Source organism: Felis catus, chromosome C2, assembly GCF_018350175.1.
Source record: "Felis catus isolate Fca126 chromosome C2, F.catus_Fca126_mat1.0, whole genome shotgun sequence".
In the NCBI taxonomy this organism is placed as follows: domain Eukaryota; kingdom Metazoa; phylum Chordata; class Mammalia; order Carnivora; family Felidae; genus Felis; species Felis catus.
Genome location: NC_058376.1, coordinates 20,028,444 through 20,055,861, shown reverse-complemented (window position 1 = coordinate 20,055,861; position 27,418 = coordinate 20,028,444). Strand labels below are relative to the sequence as shown.

Here is a 27,418-nt window from a genome sequence, read left to right as displayed (position 1 = left end):
GGGGAATAATTGTACCTCAAACTAAAAAGTTGGATTGAAATCTTATAAGTATGACTTTTAAATCAAGGCTTCCATTTAGACACTTTATGTAACCTAATTTCTTTCTTACTATTAAGTGGAAATGCCATTCCCTTCAATTTTCTCGAAAAACTAATTTAGTTTATTTTTATTAGAATTTCTTATTTCCTTTTTGAACAACACAACCCTAGGATTATGCATTTGTCTTCAATAGAGCATTTTAAAGATGTAAATGCTGAGTAAAAACAGAAACTCATTCAAAGATGTTTCAATAAACTCCAATGACCCTAAAGCATCTCAGATATAGAACAGATTTCAAATTATGATTTTGAGTACATTATCAGGGGAGAAATTATGCTTTGTTTCTCTAATTCATTGCATCACATTGATTCAAAATGCCAAACATTAAATGGTAAATATTAAGATACCATTTATAAGTAATTTAAAGTGATTTAAATTTAATTAAATTAGAATAACATTCAATGCACACAATTATTCTGTTCATAGTGACATTTAAATGATAGTGGTTATTATAAAAGTAATGTTAGATGAGTATTTTTCAGCTAAATTATTTTTTTATTGTAAATAGGTTTCTAAGCATTCAAATAAGGGTAGGTTTGTAAATTCCCATTTCAAATCTTTGTGTTATTTTTTCTCATTTTTTTTAAATAAGAGAGACTTTCCCATATCTGTCATAGAATTTCAATATAAATATTTGAAATTATTTTCATAGATACAAATCTCACCTTAGTGCCTGTTGAATACACTGCATCATTCAATGTAACTCAATCTTTTAAGAATGAGGATACACAACAGTTTTTTTTAAACAGAAAACATAAATGTTAACTATGTATTAATGAATATTAAATTTTAAAAAATCCAGAAATTATAAATTATTTTATCCCACAAAAAAACAAATGTCTCTTAGCTTGTGTGATTCACTGTTTTACTCCTAACACCACTTTTAGGTAAAGCCAACCCACGCAAGTAGACTCAAAGAGAGAAATATAAAAATCAGTTACATCCAAATTGCTGTAACTTGCACACAAAAAATGGGTCACCAGGATAAAAATTTCTAGGTATTCTAAATACAATATTCTTTAGAGCTATATGCCATTTTTTTGTCACCTCCCCCATTCCTATGTTGAAGTCCTAAACCCCAGTAACTTAGTATGTGACCTTATTTGGAGAAAGCACCTTTAGAAAAGTAATTAAAGTGATATGAGGTCATTAAGGTGTGAACTTAATCCAATATGATGGGTACTTATAAGAAGAGAAGATTAACCAATTAGAATAAAGGGCAGAAGATATGAACAGGCATTTCTCCAAAGAAGACACACAGATGGTCAACAGACGCATGAAAATATGTTCAGCATCACTAATCATCAGGGATGTGCAAATCAAAATCCCACAATGAGGTATCACTTCACATCTGTCAGAATGGCTGACATAAAAAACACAAGAAACAACAAGTGTTGTTGAAGATGTAGAGAAAAAAGAACCCTCTTGCACTGCTGGTGGGAATGCAAACTGGTGCAGCCACTCTGGAAAACAATATGGAGGTTCTTTAAAAAATTAGAACTTGAACTACCATACGATCCAATAATTCCACTACTGGGTATTTACCCAAAGAATATGAAAACACTAACTCAAAAAGATATATGCACCCCTATGTTTATTGCAGCATTAATTACAATTGCCAAGTGTGCATCAATAGATGAATATGCTAAAAAAGCCATAAAAAAAGAATGAAATCTTGCCATTTGCAATGACATGGATAGAGCTAGAGAATATTATGCTAAGTGAAATGTCAGTCAGAGAAAGGCAAATACCAAATGATTTCACTCATATGTGGAATTTAAGAAACATAAATGAACATGTAGAGAGAGAGAGAGAGAGGCAAATGAAGAAACAGACTTTTTTTGAAGGGAACAAACTGATGCTTACCAGAGGGGATGTGGGTGGGGATATGAGTGAAACAGATGAAGGGGATTAAGAGTACACTTATTATGATGAGCACTAAGTAATATACAGAATTTTTGGATCATTATATTGTACACCTGAAACTAATATAACACTGTGTTAACTATAAAAAATAAACAATAGAAACAATAAAAAGAAGACATTAGGACACGGACATGTGCAGAGGAAGACCTTATAAAGACACAAGAGGACAGCTATCTAGAAGCCAAGGGGAGAGACCTCAGAAGAAACCAAATCTGCCAATACCTTGATGTTGGCCTTCTAATCTTCATAACTGTAAGAAAATAAATTTGTTTAGGCTACTCAGTCTGTGGTATTTTGTTAAAGCAGCTTTAGCAAACAAGTCTACCAATACATGGAAGACACTAGGTAATATAAACATCAAATTTTATATAAACACCCATTATTGTCTACATAGAGCCGGGCCAAAGTCAGAAGGGCAAGATATCAGGATATGGCATATCAGGAATGCAGGGTGATTTTAACCCAGCTCTACATAACTCAAATTATTTCACCGACAAAATATATATTATATACGTATACATATATTCACATACACACAAATAGTATTTCAATACATAATGAGATATACATGTATAATATATATAATTAATATGTATATAATCTATACATTGAAATACATAGTTCCATGCATATTTCCTTTATATTTTTTCACAGAAATATTGAATTGTATTTATAAATACCCATACATACCCATGTATGGGTATTTATACATACCCATATGTATAAATACATGCATTTTCCCCTCCATATTCTGTTTATTTTTTCACAGGATCCTAATGATCTCTACATGTCCTCTGAATTTACTGGTTTTATGTGTTCTGTTACTACTAGCCAAACTCGATACGCTCCCCCATCACAACATACCCCCTCTCAAGCAATTCTGCCTTTTTATATTTTGCTGCTCTGTTTTATCCTGCATCAGAGTTTTGAAGTTTCTAGATATTACTGGTTTTCCATAAAATGTCATTTGTGACTTTTCCTTTTCCTCTTTCTTCTTTTTCAAAAGGCTAATTCTTGCAAAACTCTTAATAATATAATCTTCCCCCAGCTCTTTATTTTAACCAAATGTTGCTACAGGGCTTTTATAAGGATAAGCCCTATATTTTTGAATCAAAAATATTTTAAAGTTAAATAATAATTCATTGTATTTATACTTTTAAGCTCACATATCTTTCCCACATTAGCATGTTGGTAATGAATCTGTGCGGTAAATGTGAGAACATTCTCAAAACAAAGCAAAATGATACAGCAGAAATTTGGAGATCTATTGAAGGGGAAAAAGATAAGAGACACTGAGGCAGAGCATAGTAAAGATGACCAGACGAGATGCTTCTAACACATTTTTTTTAAATAAACAGACATTTAGGAAATATTTATGTCTAACTGTTGAGTATTCTGGTGAATACATATCACTTACTTAACTTCCAAGTAAATAAGTTAATAGATAAACAATTAGTCATTAAGTATAGACAAACCTAGTATTGTGCTTGATACGTGAAAGACATATTTAAAATTGTTCAGGGATATTCAACTAATGTGCCCAGTGATAAAAAGACTTCTGACGGAAGCATTAGTTATATCTAGAAGCAAAAATAAGTAATACAAGACCCATACTGCCTTTTAAGTTCAACATTATGGTCCCTCAACCAAGTATTTGGATTATTACAAAATAATATTTTAAAACAGACAAAAAAGAATATTCTTCCAAAAAGAACTTTCTTCTGATAGTGAATGTCAAATTCATAATTAACACCGTTCAACATGGCTTGATGGTATATTTTGACTATAGTCAAATCATTTAATTGCCATCGAATATTTCATCTATCTTTCTTGAAAATTCCTGTGGTGTAAAATGTAATTTGGCTTGAGAAAGTTTGCGATAGATTAGAATATATTCATACTTTTAGAAGAGCTAAAAAGCATTTAAAAAAAGAAAACAAAACAAAACTCTGGGAGTGCCTGGGTGGCTTAGTCAATTAAGCATCTAATTCCGGACTTTGGCTCAGGTCACGATCTCACATTTCATGAGGTCAAACCCCGCGTCTAACTCTGTGCTGACAGTGCAGAACCTGCTTAGGATTCTCTCTCTCTCTCTTCCTCTCTCTCTGTCCCTCCTCTCTCTCAAACTTAATAAATTAAAACTTTAAAAAATAAATAAACACTCTGTTAATACTAGTTAATAAAATAATTGTCTTGAAATGGCAATTTGAGTTTACATTTGAAAAATGTATCGTTTTTAATGGAAGCAGGTTTTCAAATAGCTGGCACATCTTGAGAAGAAATATTACAACATCTTTTAAAACAGAATAATTATATGGGCTTTCTAAAATAAAAATAATTATCTGTTGTCCTTTGCTTTACCATGACACTGGCAGCATGCCAGATGCCTTTTCTACACTTGAGATACGTAAAACTGATTTTAAAATTTGCATCACCTACTGTGAAAACATTTTTGATCCACTCCATTTAACTCCTTTTCGACTGTAAGAAGTTTTAGTTACACACGAATATTTGTAAACCCCGTTTCAAATAATTGTTCGTGTTCGTGCTCCTGCACTCTACCAGGAGACATACGTGTTACGTTAGTTAGTAGACACACAAACTAAATGACATGAACAATTTCCTTTTTAAAACCCCTCCCGATGACTGATGCCAGTCAAATCCCGAATCCGTACTTCAGCTAAATGTTTTCCATTGAAGTCCACTGGGAGTGAATAGCAGAAATAAGAACGTTACGCTCTCGATGCTCATCTCATTTCCTGTCTACTTTATTCTGCCACAAGCATAATCCTATTAGTCCAATAAATCAAGATCTTTTACACAAAAAACTATAATTTGTTCATTAAGGACCCCCTTTAAACACTCCTCCCCCCCTCTTTCGAACACATGACTTATTTTTTTTAAAGATAGGTACACTAACAATTCACTACCCGGACATTAAAAATAATGCATGATAATTAAGTATTGTCCTTTCACATTTTTATAGAATTTAAGAACAAACATTTTGACAAAAGCTATGCTTTACTGCATGGCATGTTGGTCTGTCATAAAATTATTTTAATTGAAATCAACAGTTTGAGGGACCTTATCCCCCCATAGCAGTTTTTCCATTTATATGAACTCATTTATATCTAAAGTTCCAATGTGGATGGAAAATAGCAATTTAACTGGATTATCTCCCTTTCATTCTTTGGAATATTCTAGTGTTGTCATGAAAATTACAGTTATGTTTAAGCCACTTTTACTATCACTATCTTTTTTAGTAAGTAGTGACAAATGGAAAGTACTCACAGGAAATTGAAATGCTGAAATGAATTGAAAAGTAAGCCAAGGAATTTTAAGAAAATGCTAACACAGAGAGAAATAAATCCCTTTCTAAAGGAAGGATAGTGAATAAATTACACTGACTTCATACTGGCTTTCAGATTGGTTTCAACATTTAACATATCCTTTCAGACGATAGAACATATAAAACTCTACAGCATTTCTATCCTTTTCATTTGAGCAATATCCGCCGCTAGTTATTATTATTTTAATTTTAGTAAAATAAACCATTAAGTTCCCTCAAGATAAAGTAGCTGCAAATTACTAAACTATCTAGTCTTTCTTTCACAGTAGAATTTCTCTAATTGTTTAGATGGAAAAACCCATCACTTCCATCAAGGAGCATCAAGTAGAGAAAATTGAAGCAAACTTTAATTACTAGTGAAACTTCTCGGTGATTAAAAAATGCTCTTATTCATACTAAATTTAGTTTTCTTAATGGAAACGTTAAGATTTTAATTGTAATTTTCTCTAGTTTGATATCATGGCACAATATCTGTGGGGTGGAGAGAAGGTGACTGCTTCTGAGCTGTGTTGGTGGATTCACATCTCATCATCCCTCCCAAAAGGGCAATCATGCCATTAACTTTTTGCTCGTAGCTCCTATTGATAAACACATGTAAAATAAATGTTACAACTAAAAATTTCACATCTCATTATGTGCATTAAATGCCTATGTTATGGTTAAAATTCCCTTCGAACCCCATCTCCTCTATTGCATGTGTTAGAGATGTTGTTGATTTCTCTCAGCCCATGTGCAGGGCCAATGATCCATGCTTGAGCACGGTGATGAAACTAAACCAATCAGAATACTCGCTATGAATTATCTACTCATATGGGTGGCATACACAAGCTTTCTCTCATATAATCCTAACTTTTCGCCATAGATGAATATGAGGCCAATGAGCAAAGAGAGACAGAAAAGTAGATGTAGAAAAAAATATGGAGGAAAAATCCCTTGTTCTATTTCCAGGGCCCTGTATCTAACCAGACCTGAACGTGATTCACTGATGTTTTTAAACTTACAATTTTATGAAAATAATTTATTACTCTTTCATTTTTAATTTTCAAAAATTTTACTCACTTACTATTGTGAACCGCAATCTATATTAAATTTCACTCTTTGGTTGGTAAATGATGTCATTGTTCACCATTTACAAGGAAACGCTGAACTATTTGCAGATGGTGGAATTCAACAAAGGCTATACAAGTAGTAGATCTCTATCACATGCGAATAGTTGCGTCAGCCTAAGGTCTCAGTGGCTTCTCCTAGAAGGGATTGCTGAATTCTTTTTATGCTGAAGCAAAGTCACAAACTGAAAATAATAGTAATAGCTCAACTGAGACTCTAGGAAACATAGCAGAAAACTGTTAGGATGCTGGGCGTGGGTCGGTACTGTCTGTAGTCTTCAGTAGCACAATGCAAACAGACTGAATCTCACAGCCCAAAGATTTTTACAGTCAGGTAAGCATTTGGATTTCATTTTAATGATACGGGAGTACATTCCAGAGTAGCAATGGTGAGAATGCTGCTTCTCACCATTTTATACTTACTCTTGTTCCCACCCTTTGCCCTCCTAACACAGTGGGAAGGTTGAAAGGTAATTATTGTCTCAGTGCCTTTAAAATTACAAAGGAAGCAGCACTACTTGTGAATTTCAGGAATAGCGCCATTATTGTTTTTCAACTCACAAGAGGAGTACAGTCCAATGACTGTATGACTAGATATTAAGAAGCATAAAAGTTTAAATAAAAGGTATTCAGCAGACAACAAAAATAGTATTACACTATGTTCTTTCAGAGTTCAGAAACTGCCATCAGTATGGGCATATTTGCGGCTTCATACCTCTTAAATTTTATTTTCAGCAACATCCTCTCATGGAATCCTGGCAGAATATCACAGTATGAAGGGACATTAAGATCATAGGTCTTTTTTTTGTAATGAAGTGATAGATTATCTTATTTCTTTTTGCTTCCTTCCTCAGTATATCACTTTGAGTAAATGTTGAAGACTGTAATAAATTGACATCATATTTTCAAACCCTCTCTTTTATGCTGAAGGTCATTTGGATAGGCGCTTGCCAGTAGTTTCCAATAAGACGGTATTGTCTAGATAACACTTAAAGTAAAATTTGCCAAGGAGCTTTTTGGGAGGGAGGACTAATGCTAATTATGGACAGAAAAACACAGCGACTTTGAAGTACACTTTTAGAAGATAAAGAATTGCATTATTATGGCATGTATCATTCTAATTAAGTACTTGTTTTAGTTTAATGTCAAACATCCTTAAGTGTCTAAGTAATACAAAATAAACTAGATCCTTCCTCAATGTTTTAAGAAAAGCTGCAAGCATGGTTAATACTGAATTATTTGAGAAAATAAGAACAACTAACAAAATATATGATCAAGCGTTAGTAACAATACATGAAATTCTAGATCACGGGTAGAGTGAATTCACTTATCCATGTAACGGTTGCTCTGTCTTCCAGCCAATCAAATCAGTAAGGTCTCAACACATGAATGGAACTGCAGAGACAAACAAGAATCTGAACGTTGGGGTGCCTGGGGGGCTTGGTCAGTTAAGGGTCCAGCTCTTGATTTTGGTTCAGGTCATAATCTCAGGGCAGTGAGATCGACCCTCACCTCTGGCTCCACACTCCCTCTACTCCTCCCTTTGCCAATGTACTCTCTCTAAAAGAAAAAAAAAAAAAGAATCTGATTGTTGACTCTGTCAGTAAGTAGCTGTGTGGATGCAGGTAACTTGCTTACCTTCTCTAAGTTTCACTTTTCTTGTCTGAATAATGGGAACATAATTAGAAAGAACCAATGAGATAGATTATATATATAAAGCCATTTGAACTTCGCTTAGTGACTAAGAAGCACACCTATGACTTGCTGTTCTTATTTCTGTATTATTGTTGTTGTTATTATTATATGCCTATTAATATACAAGTCTAAAATAAATATATTCAATGAATGTGCCATTGATCTTCAATCTGTATAAAAGTATGTATTTATCCACTAAATTGCTTCATTAAGTTCTATGTTGTGTATGTATCATTCATTTTTATAACTACGCTAAGGTTTAGTGTCTTCCAAAACTCACATGCTCAAAGAGACAAACATTTATAAATGGATATAAAATAGTATTGAAGAGAAAGGAATTAAACTATGTTTGGAGCCCTGGATGTACTTCTTCCCAGGTGTGGGACCTTAAGCATCACATGAACTATCTGTGCTTAGGGTGTGCTTAGCATGTGTGAAGCATAGGTAAACATTTTTTTGTAGAAATCCTATCTATATCAATAATTTTGGTGCCCCTAAATTAGCAGGCTGCTACTTTCTGATGCTAGCTGTGCACTACTTAATGAAAGAAATGGCATAGGGGTCATTGGGAGTCTTTACCTTGCCAGGCTACTCTCCTGAAATCAGGGACAAAAATTACTAGGCTGTGGCACATCACTATACATGTGAGTGTCAAGGCCTCTTACAGCATCAGATGAGTTAGGAAAGTGCCCAAAGGAAGGAGGTAGAGACTGGGTCCTATCTGGGGACCAGGCTGGGCTCAGGACTCCGTCCTCAGATGACACCACTGGTATAAACCTGTGCCCGAAGGGAACTTTTTTTGAAGAAGGCATCCATGAGTATAAGACTTCATGAGTCCCAGTGTGGCATGACCCAAAGTAGCAGCTCTGCTCACCTGTGTAAGAGGTCAGTACTTCTCTGAGCCACAGCCTCCTAAGCTACACAATGATAATATCAATACTGCGCTTAATACATTATCATATGCTTTAAAGAAGCTGTTGTACATATAGTTCAGCACAGTTATATCACCGTAAATACCAAACAGTTTCAAAACATGAAAGCATTTTAAAATCAAACGTACAGACCCCCTTGTTGTTCATAAGCATGACGACTGGGGTGTTCATGCTTTTGTGTCCCATGTGCTTCGCTCAAATCTTGTTACGATGTCAGCACATTACCCATCTGATGTGAAAAAAAAAAATCACAAGTACAGAAAAGTTGGGGCGCCTGGGTGGCTCAGTCGGTTGAGCGTCCAGCTTTGGCTCAGGTCGTGATCTCACGGTCCGTGAGTTCCAGCCCCGCGTCCGGCTCTGTGCTGACAGCTCAGAGCCTGGAGCCTGTTTCAGATTCTGTGTCTCCCTCTCTCTGACCCTCCCTTGTTCATGCTCTGTCTCTCTCTGTCTCAAAAATAAATAAACGGTAAAAAATATATATATTAAAAAAAGTACAGAAAAGTCTACAGAAATCAAACTTACAGGAAGGTTTACCCATTGGAGTGCTTACTGACTCAGTCAGTGGAGCATCTGACTTTTGATCTCAGCTCAAGTCTTGATCTCAGTATTGTGGGTTCAAGCCCTGGGTTGGGTTCTGTGCTGGGAGTGAAGCCTACTTAAAAAGAAAAAAAAGAAAAGAAAAGAAAAGAAAAGAAAAGAAAAGAAAAGAAAAGAAAAGTCTACCCACAATTCAATTGCTTATTCCTGCATCATAATCACATGCTGTTTTATTTATAAAAATCCTAAAACATAGATAAAAACTCCCCATTGCCTCTACCAATGCCCAATACATTTTAAAAATAAACTTTAAACATTCTACTTAAAAAAAACTTGAGAATTTGGAAATTCACAAACTTAGTGTGAGTCAGAATCACGTGAAGAGCTTTTTAAAAGATGGCTGCGATTCAACATTGGAGTTCATTTTTCTATGGGCAGGACTTAAGAATTTGCATTTCTAACAAATCCCTAAATTGATTCAGATGCTGTTGGTGTAGGGACCACGCTGTTATGAGTTATTCTGATAATAGCATCGTTGCCCCATTTTTGCTTTCTATTTGTTAGTCATTTCTAGATTTTTCCAAGTTTGTAATGGGGACAGTTACTTTCATCTATTTAACAAACCTCCAAAATGTTTTAGAAACTAATTTCCTCTATTTCACACTCTCCATCATTCTGGGTTCATTGCTTTAATTACTTCTCTATATACATATATGATAGTAAATTTATAAACGTATACATACAGATAAAATTATATAATATTTCACAAATATCAAAATATATGTGACCAACATTCTTCATTCTTCGTGAATTTGACTCAACATGAAAACGGTATGATAGTTGAAGGCGATAATTTTATCGGTGTCTTTTAATTTATCAGTGCACTCACTTCATTTTGGGGTTCTGAAGCATTCGATCACCTCTCTCCCATGACTTCATTCCTGTCAATATTATCATTAGTACGTTTCTTGTTATTGATTAGGCCTCAATAAGTAAGTACATAGAAGTAAGAATATTACAAAATATTCACAAATAAAAGAGCTTTATTCAGGAACACTGTAACAAACACCTGAGGTCACAGATGTTTTAAACCAATATGCTCCATTGCTATACTGGTTACTGTAGCAGTCCAGGGCAGGCTGTCCCAAAATGTATCACAATGGCATATTGATCATTTCGAATTAAAGTTGTCTAAGAAACGGTCAGTGCAAAAAGGACACTCTGACCTTCCTTTGCCTCCAGAGAGCAGGAATAAATCCCCCAGGTGAAAGGTACCTTTTCTGTACAGGAAGGTAAAGAGGTATCATTAACACCAGAGATAGGAATTTAGAGCTGAGAAGATTATAAACTAAACAAACCATGTTACTCTTACTAATTTACTACTGCAGCTCAACTTCGGTTTAGGATTCTTACTATTTGAAGCTCCCAAACAAAAAGTTTCCTCGTCCTGGTACATCTTCACAGATTTAGGTCTCTGTCTAAAATGTATAAAAGCTGGATGCCTTGGTCATTTCTTCAGGTCTCAGTTGTATTGTTTGGACTCCAGACACGTGTCATGAGACTTTGGTTCTTTTCTCCTGTTAATCTGTCTCCTGTCGATTTAATTCTTAGAACAGCTACAAGAATCTTGAAGAGTGGAAAACTTTGTCCTCCCCAAAGCATGCTAAAAGTAGAATTTACCTTGATATTAAGTATGTTTGTATATTTTTGAGATCTCAGTGTGAGGTCTTTGGAGATATTAAAATAATAGATTAAAAGCACTTGAGTATTTGGTATTTGTTGCCATATTTTGTAAAAATTTTCCCTGAGAGGGGCACCTAGGTGGCTCAGTTGGTTAAACATCTGACTTCAGCTCAGGTCATGATCTCACAACTTGTGGGTTTGAGCCCCACGTCAGGCTCTGTGCTGACAGCTCAGAGCCTGGAGCCTGCTTCAGATTCTGTGTCTCCCTCTCTCTCTGCCCTTGCCCGGCTTGCACTCTGTCTCTCTGTGGCTCAAAAATAAACAAACATTAAAAAAAAATGTTTAAATTTTCCTTGAGATAATGAACATCTGTATTATAAATAGTAAGTAAGTAAGTAACTAAAAAAATAAACAAACAAAACTTGACCTTTTGCACAATAAATGAAATTTAGGAACATCATTGCATTTAATAGTTTTTTTACAGAATTAAATTATTTTTGGGTCTTTTAGTCTGCCTTTCTAGCAGTGTCTTCCTTTTCCCCCTTCTGATTCCCTAGCTTCTCTTAGGGGTTCATCTGAGTCTGGAATGCTGACAAGCATTCTACCATCAAAACACAGCAGCCTGAGGTGTGTAGTTTGCTAAGTTTAATCACTATTTATTCTACCTGTTGACCATGTGGGTTGTATATTTACTCAAAATATTATCTAAACTAATCCAATCAGAGTGCTTCTCCAAGCTTTTGTTAGCAAATTTATGATATTTCTTCTTTCTTGCATGGTATAAAAGCAAACAAACGAGGATCTGTTAGTAGTGAATTTTCCACCAAAAGGGAAGCCAGTCTGAAGATAAAACCAATTGCCAGAGCAATATGAACTAGGTCTTATGTAGTTTTTCTGAACCACTGGTTAAAGGCTTAATTGAAGAAACCTCTATATGTAATAGTACGTGAACCAACAAATTATTTAGTTGTTTAGTGAGCTTAAATTGCTTAATATTACATGAAAAATAAAGGACTTTATATATATATATATAACGATATACAGTATATCGATAGATATATACAGTATATATAACGATAGAGAAAAAAACATACAGTAAATATGACGGTAGAGAAACAAACAAGATTTTAAAGTTCAACGTATGTTCTATGTACACTTTAAATACATATTCAAGTAGGAATAACACGCATAAAAGTGAGCTGTGCAACACTGTTGCATTTAAAAATATATTTGAAGTTTATGCCTTACCACATTCAAAAATTCTAAAATTATTTGGGCTGGCTTGCACTATCAAAGTCAGAATAACCGCACAGTTAGCATCAAACTTCCAATGTAAACTCAGAGCTAGTGGAAAAGTATCAGAGAACCAAATATGAAGTTATACAATTACTTTCAATTTTGAAGATTTAAGGACAAAACATGTTGCACTGTCTGAAAAACACATGGCATTAATTTGAAGTCAGTCTTTCTCCTGCTACTAACTAGGTGAGGACTCGTCACCAAGACACCGCGGTATCATTAGACCAGATGCCTTTTTTATAATCACTTACTACAGGTTTCTAAAATAAACAGTCCAGTGAGGTAGCTGTTAATGTTCAGCATGCAAAAGGATCAAACGGGAAACATGTGATAAAAATGCATATTTCTTATCCCACATTCTTAGATATTCGAAATAAGATGTCTGGAGTTCTCTCATGGATTCTATATTTTAATAGGCAGTCCAGAAGTGCTAAATCCAATTTGTTCAGGAGATCACACTCTGAGAACATGAACCTATAATGCCATGATGATCTTAGCAGATCTTTATGCCATGGTTTATCAATAGTCAACCTACAACTTAATTTAACTCACTTTGTTTGAAAATCTAAATACATGCACATGTAAAAAGATGTATACAACAGAAAGTCGCATCAACCACCCGATCCTTCTCCACAGACACAATCACAGTGATAGATGCCTATGTATCATTTCAGAAATTCATGATGCATATGAACTCAACTCTCTTTCTCCCCCCTACAATTGATCATACAGCTACATCAAGGTGTTCCTTGAAATGGAGAAAATAATATACTCGAAGTGTCACTTTTGTCTACAGGATTATACTCACCAACCTGATGTCTTTGCAAGGTGGCCATTTACTATCAATTATAATCAGCAGTATTCACATCTTCACTGAACAGAATTCCTATTAGTCCTTACTGGCTGCAATTAGAATGCCAGTTTCTAGAAGGGATATTGATTTAAATTAATATTTCAAATTCTAGCTTTTGTTTGAAGAAATGGTAGCTGACAAATACATGTAATGTACGTAAGGAAGATGATGATAAATACTTAAATACGTGCAGGAGACAAGACATAACTACATTCTTTCACTACATGTACTAAAGGGCATTGATAGATATATCAAAGTTTTTATTTTATCCTTCTCTTTTCATAATTGATAGACAATTCATTTTAATGCAGTTGAGAAAGGACTTGTCAAATATTTAGAAGAATTAGTTTTTAAAATTGACTTTAATCAGAGCTAGTTATGTAATCTTCGCTAAGTCATTTAATTTGTAGTATCATAAGATCCCTATCTACAAGATGAAATTAGTGATCTCTAATATTAGATACAGGTTAAAATCTATTTACTATTATTTATCCTGAAATAAGCTTGTTTTTGTTGCCTACCATGTGTTTCTGTGTATATTTCACAAACTTTAAGCTCCAATGTCAGTTCACTTTTACCCTTTATGGAGTTTCCTCCAGGAAAGGGTCTAGTATTTTATTGAGGTATTGAGCCTTAGCTGAAATATTTTGTGTTAAGCAGAAGAATTTACATCAGAAAGCTAGAAAAGTTGTTAAATACCTCTATTAAGATGTAATTCACATATTATAAAATACACCAATGAAAGTACACAAATGAATATTTTTAGTATATTCATGGAGTGGTGCAATCATTACCACAATCAATTTCAGAGAATTTAATTACTCCAAAAAATGTCATTTCCACATTTGCACCCAACTCCTGGCCTTAGGTTTGGGCAACCATTCATCTTCATTTTGTCACTACAGATTTTCCTTTCTGGATGTTCCATATAAATGGAATAATAAAATGTATGGGCCTCATGGCTGGTTTGTTTCACTTACCATGATGTTTTCAAGGTTCATCTAAATTGTGGTTTGTATCAGAACATTATTTTATTACCAAATAACATTGTGTGAGTATACGACATTGTATGTGTCATTGATCAATTGATGAATACTTGGATACTATAAATAATGCTTCAGTGAACGTTCATATAAACATTTTTACGGACATATCTTTTCAGCTCTCTTTGGTATAGATACCTAGTAGTGAATTTGATGAATTCTGTGGTAATTTTAAGTTGATTATTTTGAAGAATGCCAGATGGTTTTCCAAAGTCACTGCACAATTTAACATTCACACCGGAAGCGTTGGAAGGTTCCAATTTCTCCACATCCTTGCTAAGATTTGTTATTATCTGTTTATTTTTTTTTTTAATTTTATAGTTCTCCTAGTTGTCCTAGTGGATGTAATGTGGTATCTCACTGTGGTTGTAACGTGTATTCCCTGATGTCTCATGAGGTTTAACGTCTTTTCCTATGCTTCTTGCACAAAAGTTTTTGCATACAAAAATCAGTAAAGATCAGTTTAAATCAGTTAAAAGAAGACAGGAACATATCATTTATACTGTCTTATGATTGCATAGCTACTGCTACTCATTGTTTTGGATTGTAGTTTGGATCGTATGAGCCTGAAGAACTTCCTTTACTGTTTATTTTAGGGTGGATCAGCTACCAACACATTTTCTCAGACCAATGGAGACCTTGTGACAGTTTGTTCTGATATTTCTATTTTGGGCGTGTCATCTCAGCCCTGGTGAATAACAGCATGCATGGGCAAGGTCCAACATGGCTCAACTGCGAAAGGGAAATGATATATTCAAGAATATGGAAAGCTTGGGTCCAACGGCATTTCACCTCTAAATTGTGAAAAATTGAAAATTCTTCCCATCTTTGGTAGAGATTTCGTTTTCCACCCCGCAGCATCAAACTAGAACCTAAATGGGGTATGATGATTCTACTCAGTGGACAGAACTCAAGGCCATTCTCTTACCCTGGTCAAAAATTCTTTTGGTAAATTTTGTTCTATTTTTACTGATGGCTATTTGGTCTGCCGCTTGGAAAACTACAGACTGAGAGATTTAAAGACCCACTTCTTTGGGGGCTGAGAACAGTTGAAAAAAACTGCAGTTTCTTATCAAACCTCTGGGTCACTCACGTAAACCCCACAGCAGGCCCTGTCCTCTGATATGACCACGGAGTCAAGCTACTGATGAAGCTGCATTACCCAGATTTCTACCATTGTGGCTGGGATCCATCATTATTCCAAACATGTCAGTGCATTCACTCTCACAGACCAGACACACCATAAAAGACTCTGTCTCTGATGCAGAGGCTGCAACTACACAAAAACCTTGAGACTCCAGCCAAAAGTTGACCTCTTTGTCTCCTGGAAGATTGCAATCTGAGTAGAACTGCAAAAGTATAATGGAGGACAATTTTTGGCCCTCCTGGTTATCTTAACATTTCAGATTCAACGTGTCATCATACTGAGAGGGAAAAAAAAATCCAGGACATTAATAATTATTCCCCGGGATACTACTACATATGGAAAGAAGAAAATGGAAGAAAATACTAGGGTCATTTTAAGTGCACATCACCTATTACAAATAATAGTAGAGTCTTGGAATGACTATCCTGTTTTAATGATAATCCAAACCCTGCCCTGCCCCTTGCTCTGGAATTATGAAGCAAAGATTTATTTAGCATAGGAACTTCCTCCAGCTTAAGTCCTGGAAATGAATTATTGATTTTATATACGCTTAAAAACCCACACTCACCAAACCCACAATATATTAACAATATTGCTTTCAAATCATTAATGTTGTGACTTTTCATAGGCACAGTGTTTTATACTCTTAAATTTATATATATAATAAATTTATATATACTCTTCTATTTTTATATATTTTTTACTTTTATACTCTTAAATTTATATATATATAACTCTTAAATATATTATACTCTTAAGTATATAGATAATTTATATATATACTCTTAAATATATATTTTATAGTCTTAATTATGTATATATTTAAATACAGATCCGAATGCAACAGAACATTATTCTTTCACAACAGATCCTTACTCAATATTTTCTCATGTACTCACAACTGCCCCTTCCATGAATATTTTTGGCCTAAAATGAATGAACAGGTGGTATGGTGGTAAGAAGCCAGGTTGGTGTTAATGTGGCATCTCCAGAAACAAAGAAAGCATTCTCAGAATTTCAGGCTGCCAATCGACTTAGCTGGCATCTGCAGTCTAAATTATCACAGTATTTTGAGAGTAGGCCTGTTGCCATCATAGCAGATGGTGACAAATATTGACAGCCAAGTGATCGTGTATAGACATCGGTTGTGAACGTTGAAGGCAAGCTGCTTGGTTAAGGTCATGCAGTCCAGAAGCTCTGTCCAGAGAGTCCTCAATTAATATTAAGAGGAGTGACTCTCTGATCATATCTTATTACCTGTTTCCTTACTTACCTCTTGAATAATTATAGAGATGTATTGTAACCAATATATTACAATCCAGTGGCATAGCAGATGCCTTAAACCTCAAACAAGAAAAATTATTTCAAAAGCAGACAAAAATTTAAAAGTTTACATAGAAAATGAATAGATGGTTTGATAAATTATTTTTAGTTTTTAATGTATTCTGTTTAATGGAGAAAGGGGGCTTTATTTGGAATATTTATCTCCAGTCATTCAAAGTTCAAATAAGCAAGTCCGACAGTCTCTTTCATAAGTAGAGTTCATTACTTTTTAAGTCAATACAATGTTGCGAGTCAACTCAGAGAAAAATATTGAATCCCTACCAGTTGTTTATTGACTCAAATGAGCTGATTTCAAATTACACCAATTTATGTCATCACTTTCCAATCTATCAAATTTAAATCTGTGATTAATACATTTTTGTGTATTTATTTTGGTCCAAATAAAACCAAAGTAGGCTGAGAAGGAGAAAACAAAATAGTATTTTATAATTTTTTTTTTCTGTTCAGTAATTTACAACCAAAAGCTAGCACTTTTAGTGATGCTAAACCAATATTTTAGTGATAAAATTAATAGAAACTCGGAGAACAAAGAGAGACTCAACATTCTCTCTCTCTAGGAAAGTTGCCGGGAGAACATAGAATCCCAGAAACAAAATCTGTGGACTCTTCATCAGTAGAAATGGTAAAGAGAGTATTTTCCAGCAAAGGAAAATAGCATGGTCATACCATAAGCTAGATGTAGAACTAGATTATAACAAAGAAAACAGAAAAACTGTACTTAAATGAACTGACACCCTTGTAACCTTTTTTTGTTCTTTGGATCATTGAAATCTCATCAGTTTTCTGAACATTTGCTGGGTGTTCAATACAACAGAAACAATAGCTACATATATACAGAAGTAACTATATACGGGTAAGTGTATGATCTGCTCCTTCAGATACCATATGATACTAATACTGTCGAAATGAGTTTGAATACATTATGATAATGATAACCACAGAATAGCTAACACTTATTTAAGGCAGACAGTATGCTAATTGCTTCACACACATTATTACATTTAATACCTACAGTAAAACTGTAAGATAGCCTCACATGCTATTTCCAGTTGAATAACAGCACGGAGCAGTTAGTGAAGTTGAACTACTAGTCTAAGGTCACGTTTAAAATAACACGATGACCTGTGACGCTATCCCAAGTTTCCCAAATATCAGTCCATTTTCTAAACCACGACATGAGAATGTGAAAATAATGAAATAATTCAAAGCTAAGTAAAACTGTTTTAAACTAATAATGCCATGAAAGCATAAAACACAAAGCAAAGGCATACCTAAGTTTTATTTGTTTTAAACGTACCTGAGTTTTTATTATAACCAGAGCTTCCTAGTTTTGCATCTTGTCCTACCATTAGGGCTGACAGTTACCAAACGAGGCTTGCTTATCTCAGGATCTCATTTTCTCCTCTGCAACTATCTGCAGTTCTTGAAGGGCATCTGAGTTTGATTTTATGAAGGTGGTGTGTGGATTTCAGCCGTCTTAGTTTCACGTCATAGATTGCATTAGAGGTTACACCGAAGTTTACACCGTATTGCACTTAATTACTCCTTTTTGCAATTAGGAGATTTTAAAAATTACTTTTTAGAAGGGAGAGGCTTGGGGTGCCTAGGTGGCGCAGTCGGTTAAGCGTCCGACTTCAGCCAGGTCATGATCTCGCGGTCTGTGAGTTCGAGCCCCGCGTCAGGCTCTGGGCTGATGGCTCGGAGCCTGGAGCCTGTTTCCGATTCTGTGTCTCCCTCTCTCTCTGCCCCTCGCCCGTTCATGCTCTGTCTCTCTCTGTCCCCCCCCCCCCCAAAAAAAAATGAATAAACGTTGAAAAAAAAATTTTAGAAGGGAGAGGCTTGCATAACTTTTTGAGCCCATGGGAGCACAGTAGAGCAAAAGACTTTGAAGTATGGGAAGAAAGGACAAGTGACAACTTATTTCCTGAATGGGGGAGGGGTGTGGAAAGACATTTGCTACATTGTTATGGAAAAGAGGGACAGAGAAAGTAAGAGGGAGGCTTGCGCCTGGCTATCCAGAACTATAATTCCTAATCAAATCATTGTGTGACATTGTTTGGCAAAAAATGGTGTGACAATGACATATGCTTATATTATACCAGTGTGTTTTGGCTACTCCATAGAATCAATACTGTATACAAAAAAATTGGACAAGCTGAGACGGTGGAGAGAGGAAGCAAGCTAAAAAAGGTAGTCTTCAAAGTTCAAAGGGCATGCAGATCCCAGTGAGAATCCTATTGATTTCTGCAGTTTGATTCAAGAAATCTCGGGTGGGACCTGAGAATTTGTATTTCTCACCAATTCCCAGGAGACCCCCTTCTTGCACCATACTTTGGGCAGCAAGGAGCAGGGTGTCTATTGCTTCCATGCAATGCTGAGCTGTGAAGGGGCTAAACCAGGGTGATGGGATTGAAGCAGAGGGTGGGGGGGAGGGACCTGGTGGTGTTAGAGACACTTGTTTGCACAGTCAGTGTAAATCAAACCATCGTACTGTATGCCTTAAACTTATAGAATGATGTATGCCAATTATTTGTAAATAAAACTGGGGAGGAGAAGGAAATGCTTGTTTAGGAGAAATTGTGGCGGAAAGTATAAGCCTAGATTTTAACACGTGTATTTCCTGTCCCTGGGACGCACATTCACTGTGTACCTCAGAGATAGCTTTACCCTACCGTTTCACTGAAGGTGAAAATTCCTCAGGTATCTGCTAACCAAGCGAGTAACTTTCCTTTTCTTAGAGCATTTGCTTTGCAAAATTTGTAATTTTGAGTTCTTTCTTTGTCCCTTTGCAAGGTTCATATTTTTAAAAGCCTCTTGCCAGTTTTACAACCCAGGACGGTCTTTCTCAAGGACCTGGCCTGGGAGCCATCTCTTGGCAATTTAGTCCTTCGGTTAGTCATCCCCGGTTCTCAGTCGCTATGGGAAAGTAAGAGCTTGACCCTAGCATAACTTGGAGTCTTGCTCCAAGCTGTAGAGCCACTTCCGGTGATGAAGGTAGGAGGAAGTTTGCTTTTTCTTTGGGTAAAACCAGTTAGCAAACACAGATGGCCTAATCACGGAGACAAACATTTGCAAACTCAGGAATAACGTAATGGATGCATTCCATCGATTAATCTCCCACCTAATGTCCTTCAGTACTTTGCCACTAGCTCACCTCAGCATTTAAATGCACTCTTGCCTTTTGAGGCCCTGTGCGCAGGCCGACTTTGTACTCTCTCCCCTGTTGCTGGGGAGAGAGTATCAGAATAACCCAACTTCCGATTTCTCATCTTGTTTTGTGTGATTTTTTCTCTTTAACATACCACATAATGTAACATTAGGAAGGATATCCATATGAGATTCTTCTAACTATAAGCTTTAAAGAATATAGGTTATTAATATTATTGGTAGATTCCGATTTGTGATATTTCATATTCTACATCTATTATGAATACATCCTGATAATACGATATTCTACCAGGATGAGACTTTCTTTTTTGCAAATTATGTGTATTTGAGGTATTTCCAGACTTCTTGACCATGTAGATTGTCTATTTTTTTTTTCTACTACCATAAAATTTCTCATTTTACTGATATATATCTTCATTTAAAACACTGTGGTCCCTTGCTACTCCAAGTACAGCTGTGGCCAATATATTAATATAAAAATTGTCAGAAATGCAGAATTTGGACTCCACCCAATTATTCAGAATATGCATTTTAAGAAAATACCACGGAGGTTCATATGCACAGTGAACCCTGAGAAGCCCTCCTCTACTTGACTAAAAGGTGTCTATGATCCCACTCAGTATTTAGAGTTCAATATTTTCCCCGCTGATAAATAACAATATTTGAAATATACAGTGGCAGGAAGATTTAAAGAAAGTTGGTGTTTCGTTCTCTTCATAGATGGAAAGTAAACCATAGATATGAGGACTGATTTCTGGAGTCTCAATAATATTTATTACATTGCTAATATTGCATTGCATTATCTACAATGCTATCCATATGCCAGTATCATTATTTCTTGTTAATTGTAGCTTTGTCATAAGTTTTGAAAATATGAAGTGTGAGTCTTCTGGCTTTTTTCTTCTCTTCCAAGATTGTTTTTGGAATTTCCATATGAGTTTCAGGATCAAGTTATATACAAAAGCAGCTGTGATTGTGATAGAGATTTAATTGAATTTGCAGACGAAATTAGAGAATATAACCAACTTAACAATTTTAAATCCATTCCATGAACATGAGTTGTCCTTTGATTTTTTATGTCTCTAATTTCTTTAAAAAAAGTTTGATAATTTTCAAAGTATAAGTGAACATGTTACTATTAAATGTGTCATAAAATTTAGTAGATTTCACGGAATAAATATTTCTGCATTTCCTATATGTCCTTAGGGCATTTTTATAGAGTTTAAATGTTTTTATTTGTCAATAACTTTTACCAGTTATAGCTTTTTCTCTAGGGATAAGGCTTGCAGAGCTCTTTATATCATCAGTTAACAGAATATTTGCTGTTACTTTTTGTTTTATTTACTGAAGTTTTATATTACCATGGGCAATTTCAAAAGTTAGCAAATGCCTAATGGTAAATTTTATGTGCAATTTGGGGTTTGCTCCACTGTTGATCTCTCTTCTTCCTGAAGTTCCATTCTTCTTGACAATTATACTTCAAACCCATCTCTTCAGCACAATATGACACTCACACCATTTTTCTGTTTGACATCTGGGCCTTGACTTTCTGCAAACTGTCAAAATTCAGGAAGGCCATTTCAAAGTGCTTAATCTTTTCTGCAGAGATTTGTCTATGCCAGTACAAGTTTCCCTGATTGTTTTGTCATGTATTATTTTTATCTTTGTTTTAATTTCTTAATGTTTATTTATTTATTTTTGAGAGAGAAAGAGAAAAAGTGTAAGTGGGGAAGGGGCAGAGGGAGAGGGAAGGAGAGAATCCCAAGCAGGCCCTGCACCATCGGAGCAGAGCCTGATGAGTTGTGGGGCTCGACCTCACAAACCATGAGATCATGACCTGAGCCAGAATCAAGAGTCAGAGTCCCAACTGACTTAGTCACCCCGGTGCCCCAACTGATTCTTTTTTAATACAGCTTTTTTTTCTCTTCCATTCCCTGTCCTCTCCCTCTTGAATTTCAAAACATCCCAAAATTTACATAGTTCCAAATGTTATATAAATAATTTGTTTTCTTGAACCATTTGAGTGTAATTTGCCAGCATGGTGTCCCATAACTCCATGTAACAGACAAGGATATTTTCTTATGTAACTTCAATACCACTATACCATTCAACCATAATTTTAGATTTTAGATGACCTTGAGCCCTCAAAACTCTGTAAGATATATATTAAGCTGCTACATAATCTTCAGTGCATAATATTCTCAAACACTTCAGATATGGTTAAGCAAGATAATGAAAAATTGAATGAAAATTTAGAGGTAAATATTAGTAGAGAACAATAAAAGAGATAATGAAAATACTGAGTTTGCCCTTTCGCTCTCCCACGATTGTAGACTGGATGTGGATAGTGATGTGAGAAACAAAGACAAAAGAAAAAATTACATTTCCTTACAACTTATAGCACATTGACAAATCCTTAAAACAGGCAGAGTGACCTTCCTCTAGGAACTCAACTGCCCCAATGACGACACTTTGCTGAAGGCAAAGTCAATCTTAGCTTAATTATCCCAACCTCCGGGATTCTGTAGGTCCACTTTAACATATAAAAATTCCTTTGGAACCTTTTTTTTTTTATCTCTACCTCCCAAGATATATGTTGGCAATCATACTCCAAGCTTATGGCCCCTTGATATACATCCGAAGGGTCTCATGACTGAGGGTTTACTAGACCGCAGTAAATGACCTTTTCCTAACAACAGCTTAGCCTTTCAAGGTCCTGGAAACCTTGCTTCCAAAATTCCTTAGATGCTTATGCTATCCCTACCCCTTTCCTAATTTGAAGGTATATAATCAGTTACCCATCACAACGCCAGTGCAGCTCTTTCTGTCTACGGGTCCTGTGTCCATGCTTTGATAAAACCACCTTTTTTCACTGAAGACATCTCAAGAATTCTTTCTTGGCCATCAGCTCCAAACCCCAGCACTTCAAACCATATCAGGTAGGACATAAAATTGTTTATTTTTAATTTTTACATTTTTGAATGTGTATTAATTTTTGAGAGAGAGAGAGAGACAGGGCGCAAGCAGGGGAGGGGCAGAGAGAGAGGGAGACACAGAATTCGAAGCAGTTTCCAGGCTTTGAGCTGTCAGCACAGAAGAGCCTGATGCGGAGCTTGAACTCAAAGACTGTAAGATCATGACCTGAGCCGAAGTCAGTCACTTAACCGCTTGTCCCAGGAGCCCCAGGACATAAAATTGTTTTATGACCAATACCTAATTAAGGACCTTATGTCATACTAGGGAAGAACCTGGCTCCAAGCTCATTCATGTTGTTTGCAGAATTAATTTGCCTGCCCCAGCTCCTTACTGAACATCACACAGAAACCACCCCCAGACTCTAGAGCCCACTGGTAGTCGTCTGCCACACGATCCTCTCCATGAGCACCTCGCAGATGACAGTTCATTTTTTCAAGGCCAAAAGGTGAGTCCTTCCCCAGTCTGCGAAGATGCGGTTTTGTATAATGTAACACGATCGTGAGAATGGCATCCCATGGCTTTCGCCAGATTTTATGGTTTAAATGAGGTTTATGGTTGAAAACAGGTTTCTCCACATTCAAAGAAAAGGGGTCACAAAAAAGATCATTGGGGTCAACACAGAGTGTGTTTGTCACACTGGATCTTCACGTGAATGTGGAACTAGGGGGACTCTACCCTCAGTTGTTTTAAACATACAGCACAGTGAGAAAAAAAATGCCTCATGTTAAGTCACAAGTATTGGGAGTGATGTATTGTTATAGAATAAGCATAGTCTGTTACTATTGTCTCTGCCTTTGTTCCGTAATAACTTTTCTTTTAATTGGTGTTATCGGAAAAAATTACTGTTACTGCACTTTTGCATAAATATTTAAATTACAACATGGAATAGTAAACAGTACATTACATAAAGAAATAATAAAGAAACAATAAATAAATAAAAAAATAATAAATAAATAATGAAGGAATAAATACATAATAGTACATTAAATAAATAATAAAAACAATAAATAAATAAATAAATAAATAGCAAATAAATAGCAAATAAATAAGTAAATAAATATTACTTTAGTATGGAAGAGAGAACTTGAATAATAACAAGAAAATTAAGGGGATGTAGTGACATTTTAGTATCCTTCTTATGGTATTTACGGATTATCTTCTATCAAGGTCATTTAATGTAGTTTTTATCCTTTATAGTTAAATACACTGAAGGAAATCTAGTGTTATTTTAGTATCTCTCGGGGCACAAATGACTAGGTTGCTATTATGATTATTTATAGAAGATTTCCTCTGACATAGCTGATTATAAGCTACCTAGAGAAAGTGACTGCCTCAATTTTGTGTATCATACAACAACCAGGTGAGATAGTTAAAAGAGATTAAGAGGTGTAAACTTTCAGTTATAAATTAATGAGTCACAGAGCTGAAAAGTACAGCATAGGGAATATAATCAATAATTTTGTAATAATGTGTGGTGACAGATGATGACTGCACTCAACGTGGTGAGCACTGAATGATGCATAGAACTGAATCAAGTTGTATACTTGAAGCTAAGATAACATCACATATTAAGTATACTTCAATAATAAAAAAAATCACAACTATAAGATGTTTTTTTTCCCCAAAGAGTGTGTTCAATAAAACTATCGAATTAAGTCAGAAACTTTGTAACTATACCATTTTTCTGCAATTTGGGAAGCAAATGCTTATGGTTGGTACAGTTTGTAACAAACTCGAGAACATGTTCCAACAGACCCAGTGAATTTAGTGCTAAACTTTAAAATGCCTCTTTAACTTGTTAAAGTCTGCCAGGCAAAACCACTTAGCCCAGGCCTGTAGGCAAACAATTATTAACTCCTGGGACTAGAAGAATATGCACATCAGAGAAGCCAGGGGACCTTTCAGTAATAGCGAGCTAAGAGCAGTTTATCAAAAGATTTGGTATCGTGTTAGGTGATTCTAAGAAGCAATTAGGAAAGCACTAGTCTGTATGCATTGATTGCTGTCAGAGAGAAGGGGACGTTTCTTGATCTTATACCAAATGGCTGTTGTTGCTGTTGTCATTGTTATTGTTTTATTTTTTTAATAAAAAATTTCTTTTTTTACAATTTATTTATTTTTGAGAGACAGAGAGAGACAGAGCACAGGCAAGGGAGGGGCAGAGAGAGAGGGAGACACAGAATCTGAAGCAGGCTCCAGGCTCTGAGTTGTCAGAACAGAGCCCGACACAGGACTCGAACCCCTGAACCGTGAGATCATGACCAAGCTGAAGTCGGACGCTTAACCGACTGAGCCACCCAGGTACCCCTGTTGTTGTTTTTTAATTAGGATTAGAGTTGGGTTAGAACTGTCATTCATCAAGGAAATCATGTTAGACAGCAGATTTCTCCTTGGGGACTACAATCAGGTTTGTACAAAATAACCACCAAAATCAAGTTTATTTTTTACTGCACTGATAAAAGCGGTTGGATCACATGATTTTTTTTTTATTTTTACTATTAGGATTTGTTTCTTATATTTTGGATACTTTCTTACATTTACTGTAGCATATAAAATGAATATATATTTAAAATTTGGTTGTTCAAATAAAAGGGGAAAAGCAGGAAGAATGAAAATAACCCAAGGCTATGCTCAAAATCAAAAGAAATGAGTCAAGTAAAATATAAAATATTTTCCAAAATCCAACATTTCTCTTTTTTATCGTTTTAGGTCTCAAGAGGTAAGCTGTGACATGAATAGTAGACTTAGAATATTTCAATTATTGGTTTTTTCCCCCACATATAGAAAAAACTAAAACAAAGTAATGCAAACCAAAACATTCCCTGTTTAAATTAGGTAAATGGGCCTTTGGAAGAAATCCAGGCATTTGGATAAAATATGGGGATCCTCACTCTGTCCTTCAACTTTATTTACATTTGAAGAGCAGAGAGCATGCGTGTGCCCAAATTCCCGTGGGTAGAACAGAAAGTCTGAATATCTCAGAACAAGTCACTTACACTGATGGTCAGTTGTTTGTGTCGTGCAAATATCAGTGATTGCTCAATCTAGGGCTTGGGGTCCTTGGCGCTTTTACCTGTCACCACAGCTCCGATGTCAACATAGAGATGGCTTTGTGGAACAGCTGGGCATATGAGTCTGCAGTAGTCCTATGAACATTCTTCAAACAGTTCCTAGAATAGTTCTCAGTATTCTTACAGTTCATCTGGGGAAGGAGTTTGATTCTGCCACAGTCTACACCTGCATGCTTCAGAAGACAGAGAAACAGATTTCTTTTTCATAGATGACTCTGGCTCAGAAATAAGTAAGTTTCCGTTATTGGGAAGCACTTCTGTTTGGATTCTATTTTGATTATTTTATTCCATTTTTTTCTTTTTAAAAATGTTTACATGTGAAAATAGTGGTAGTAGAATTCCATTGGTTGCTTGTTTGTTTTGAAAGGCATCGTCTTTGATAATTCCGTCTTTTTATCGAAATTGTAGTATGAAGGAACGACGTTTGATCATTCATTTCAGAGTCTCTTTTTTCATCTTTTTAAACATATTTTTATCTGTTTCCTTGATCTACTGCCAGAGTTATTTTTTTTCACATTTTTGTGGTGTATATACATATTATTGGTTAAGTTCAGAGTACATTACTGATATTTTAAAATCAGACTGATCCTCCCTCCACCCCAGTGCCCACATGTGTCTAGTGAGGCAGCATTTCTCCTGCAAAGTTGTGGAAATTGCCTGTTTCCTTAAATACCCACAACCATTCGTCTTTGATTATCAATAGTGTCATCACTATTAAGATCCCATTTCTCAGGGCGCCTGGGTGGCGCAGTCGGTTAGGCGTCCGACTTCAGCCAGGTCACGATCTCGCGGTCCGTGAGTTTGAGCCCCGCGTCGGGCTCTGGGCTGATGGCTCAGAGCCTGGAGCCTGTTTCCATTCTGTGTCTCCCTCTCTCTCTGCCCCTCCCCCGTTCATGCTCTGTCTCTCTCTGTCCCAAAAATAAATAAGCGTTGAAAAAAAAAATTTAAAAAAAAAAAAATCCCATTTCTCAGTTACAGATTTTTTTTTTCTCTTTACAGTATTGCTCTCTGTACCAAACAGTTACAAAAGTCATGTTGAGTAAGCTTTCATCATCTATAAGTACTTAAGAAAAAGGAAAAAAAAAAAAAAAGACTTCTAGCCTAATTTGTGGCAGAGATTCACAAGCACGAGGCTTACCAATAAGGAACTGTGTTTCTAGAAGGTGACCTTGGAGCAAATTGATTCTTTA

At 35.5% G+C, this 27,418-nt stretch overlaps 1 non-coding gene across 1 annotated transcript; it reads left to right on the top strand.

Moving 5' to 3' along the window:
• The first annotated feature begins 9,237 nt into the window (after positions 1 to 9,237).
• LOC111556466 lies at positions 9,238 to 9,342 on the top strand. The gene has a single exon (XR_002735938.1). It is a non-coding gene; the product is annotated as a small nucleolar RNA U13 (small nucleolar RNA).
• Positions 9,343 to 27,418: the final 18,076 nt, after the last annotated feature.